We start from the raw sequence: 4,226 nt of genomic DNA, 5'->3' as shown, positions 1-4,226 counted from the left end.
GGTGGTAATGCTCCAAAGCCTGCAGCTCACCTCCTGTTGTTCAGCTGGGTTCCTAACAGGCCATGGACCAGTACCTGTCTTGTGGCCCTGGGGGTTGGGGACCCCTGATTTAAACTATAAACTCAATTTTTCCCAAAGATAGCTTGTGAGAAATTGCACAGGAATGAGCAAAGACAGCTAGCCTGTGAGGCTAGAACCAAGATGGAGGCAGCCATGTCAGATTTCTCTGATTGTCATAATTTTGCAAAGGTAGTTTCTGAGGGACTACACTGGACACTTGTTAAAAACATCAGACAGGTTTTATTGTATGTACTACAGTAGGCAAGAGAGACCAGCAGAGAACTGAGCTCAACCTCAAATACAGCAGGAAGAGTTGAAGATTATAGCTAATTGGCAAGATAAGAAAGTCAGTGGATGGAAAATTACTAAGAGGAACTTGATTAGCTATCAAAGGTGGTTGGGAGGACTCTTGCTAAACTAGACTCAACAGTATTCTTTTCTAAAACTGGACTTAGCAGGCCAAAAACTAATAGAGAAAAGGGCTCAGAGGAAACTACTAAGGTTTGGTCAAAGATGGAGTCCTTGTCAACTCTACATTGAAGCTTCTGCAAATAAACAAAGACCAACCAAATGAAAAAAAGCAAAGGCTATTCATTCTGAGCTTGCTATAGCAGGGAGTCAGCCACTGTTACTTGTGTTTTGGCAGAGACTTGAAGGCAGTCAGAAGGGTGGGAAAGCTTTTTAAAAAGAAAGGCTTCAGGTATGATTGGACTGGAGGCTGTCAGTATGGTGAAGCTGTAGATAGATGAAGAAAATAAAAATATTTTACCCCAGAATATATTTCGTTGGCATATTTTAAGATGGCTGTCAGAGAGCCAGCAAACAGAAGTAACTCTGCAAAACTGTCTTTTGTAGGGGAAATTTACACCTGCAGAGAATGTGCATTAATCCAGCCTTCCCTTGTCAGGATTGAGAAATAAAAATAAGCCCTAGGCCCTACAACCAACTGAACGGACTCCCTCTTGGCTGACAGGACCACAGAGAAACCTTGAAAGCTGTTTCTGGCTGTGACAGGATGGGAGGTCGGACGTGCCCCCTTAAAACCCCTCCCTCACTAACTGCCATTATGAGGCAGGAGAATAGCAGAGGGAATTGGAAGTTGGATAAAAGGCAGAATGAGTAAAGGCAGAAACAGAAGCAAGGTGATGGGGTGGGAGAGCAAGACGCAATATAAAACGCAGAAGTTGAGCAACCTAAACAAAAAGTAAGATTAAAAAAAGCAAGTAAGGCCGGGCACGGTGGCTCACACCTGTAATCCCAGCGTTTTGGGAGGCCAAGGCGGGCGGATCGCCTGAGGTCAGGAGTTTGAGATCAGCCTGGCCAACATGGTGAAACCCCATCTCTACTAAAAATACAAAACATTAGCTGGGCATGGTGGTGCACTCCTGTACTCCAGGCTACTCAGGAGGCTGAGACAGGAGCACTGCTTGAATCCAGGAGGCGGAGGTTGCAGTGAGCTGAGATTGCACCACTACACTCCAGACTGGGCAACAGAGAAAGACTCTGTCTGAAAAACAAAGAAAAAAATAGCAAGCAAAGACCCCATTGCTGGCAAGATCCAAAGCAGTAAAGGTGCAGCTCCTCAGAGATAGACATGTGCATTCAAGAAAAAAAGTATCCTTAACATGACTCCATATGATAATCAGCTCATTAAAACTCATGCATATGGACTACATATCATGCATGTACTTAAAATTATGGGATGGAGACAATGTGCAAGCACACAAGGGCCAAAGTAACTAAGCAACCCACCTATCAATCTGAAGGCAAACACTGGCTAAAGATTAGGCATCCTTGGGAAGAGAAGAAAAAAAAACACATATAAAAAGACCCAAAGTACACCAAACTAATACTGATCTCATCTCCCAGAGGTCAGCCCACTCTCCCCACTCCAAGAATGTTACTGTGCTTAATAAACTTTTGCTTTGCTTTGCTGCTTTGTGTGTGTCATGTTCATTCTTTGGGACACCAAGAGCCTGGAACTGCATGGCACCATCTGGTAAGAATTAGGATTTTTTTTTCCTAAGGGTTAACAAACCAACTCTTTGGAAAGACTTGCTTCACTGCTGTTATCAACCAATAGCCTGATACTTTCCCTCCCTTTTGTGGTTTTGACAAAGCAAGCAAGCAGCATTCCCTCCTGATAAGAGACCACCGACCTAGGAATGATTCTGCCCAGACTACAGAGGTGTACAGTGAGGGTTTTCAAGTCATCTGCTTCAGCTTTTGATGTCAGAGGGCCACAAACTCCACTCTCAGATGATTGCTAATGCCACCATTTTATGAACATGGGCCCCATGGAGAGGCACAAAGCTCAACGGCACTTCTGCACATTTTTCCTCTTATAAATATTCATATTGGAATATTATTTGGTACTGCTCCCATGAAAGACAAATTTGCAGAATGTACTCAAGTTAGAAGCATTATATAAACACTATAATGTAGCAGTGGTGCATCCAGTTCTCTTTTTTTTTTTTTTTTTTTTGAGACAGAGTTTTGCTCTTGTTGGCACGATTTCAGCTCACCACAACCTCTGCCTCACGGGTTCAACTGATTCTCCTGCCTCAGCCTCCCGAGTAGCTGGGATTACAGGCATGTGACACCACACCCGGCTAATTTTGTATTTTTAGTAAGGATGGGGCTTCTCCATGTTGGTCAGGCTGGTCTTGAACTCCTGACCTCAGGTGATCCGCCCGCCTCGGCCTCCCAAAGTGCTGGAATTACAGGCGTGAGCCACCACGCCCAGCCCCCAGTTCTCTACACTATACAAATATCTGCGGTGTAGACATTTCCACAATGACCAAAGATATGTGTACAAGAATGGTGACTGCAGCATTCTTTGTAATCCTAAAACCATGAAACCAACCTCATCCCAAAAACATTTTTTCTTTTTTTTTTTTTGAGATGGAGTCACACTCTGTTGCTCAGGCTGGAGTGTAGCGATCTCAGCTCACTGCAGCCTCCACCTCCCAAGTTCAAACGATTCTCCTGCCTCAGTCTCCTGAGTAGCTGGGATTACAGGTGCATGCCACCACACCTGGCTAAAACATTTTGAAAAAGGTTAAATAAATCATGCACAAACTGAGGAAAAATACTGTTTTCAAAAATGATGGAGAGGATCACTATGATGATGAATGATTCTACTGGTCACATTATTAATAGACCAATCAGTAAATCCAGGCACATCCTGGAGATACTACTGGACTCCTATCACTAAAATATGAAAAAATGGAGGCACATAAATTACTCGTTTAAGAGTATAACGGACTGAATTAGAATTTTATCACACCAAAAGTGGGTTCCTAAGTCTCTGTTTTAAGATCCTGAGTTACACAGGTGTAAACCCCCCATTTCAGGAGATACCCAGTTAAGAATCGGATCGGGGAGGGGGGCTGGCCCTTCACATGGATCAGTCATAAATTAGGGGCTTGGGGCTGGCCCTTGACGTGGATCAGTCATAAATTAGTGGCTTGGTACTCCGGGAAGATAAAATCTTCCCCATTTGTCTAGTGATTGACAATGCGTGAACGCTTTAAAAGTTGCAATAATCGTCCCTGGGTGGGCTCGAACCACCACCCTTTCGGTTAACAGCCGAACGCGCTAACCCATTGCGCCACAGAGACAAGCACTACTGGCTCTAATAGGCAATATAGGAAGGGCACACTCACTAAACTTCCTCCGTCCCTTCTATTCTCAGCGCCCGCCTGGCAGGACGCCTGAGCAAGGCTTTGGAAAACCAGAGAGATTAGAGCAGTGAGTTGCGCTGGTCATGTTGGATACCTGCGCGTTAGGAGATTCTGGAGCCAGACGGAGAGCCGAATGGCCTTCGCCAGCCCTGCCCCTCTCTTGCTTCAGAAGCCCTCAGAAACTCCCCGGTCGGCGACCCAGCCCGAGCCGCCTGGGGTCCCAAGGGAAGCTGAACGCCTGGTGGGCTCCCGGGATGGTTCTTCCAGTTCTTTGTGCCGCCTTCACCCAGTGAAGGAGCCTGTATCCACCCTGCCCAGTCGCTTTCGGGCTGCTGCGGAGCTTCCACTGCCGTCTTCGGATCGTGTGTTCCCCACGGGGGCTCTACCAGGGCAGGGATGGTGGTGAGGGTCGCTCCAGGCTCCCCTCGCGGGGAGCAGGGTCTGGCACTCACTAGGGCGCACGACTAGGACTTGTCGAAT

The 4,226-nt window shown here is 46.2% G+C and overlaps 1 non-coding gene across 1 annotated transcript; it reads right to left on the bottom strand.

The window, feature by feature from the left end:
* Positions 1-3,609: 3,609 nt before the first annotated feature.
* TRNAN-GUU (transfer RNA asparagine (anticodon GUU)) lies at positions 3,610-3,683 on the bottom strand. Its single transcript has one exon. It is a non-coding gene; the product is annotated as a tRNA-Asn (tRNA).
* Positions 3,684-4,226: the final 543 nt, after the last annotated feature.

Source organism: Pongo abelii, chromosome 1 (assembly GCF_028885655.2).
Source record: "Pongo abelii isolate AG06213 chromosome 1, NHGRI_mPonAbe1-v2.0_pri, whole genome shotgun sequence".
In the NCBI taxonomy this organism is placed as follows: domain Eukaryota; kingdom Metazoa; phylum Chordata; class Mammalia; order Primates; family Hominidae; genus Pongo; species Pongo abelii.
Note: the sequence above shows the minus strand (reverse complement) of the source record. Positions and strands in the feature narration are given on the sequence as shown.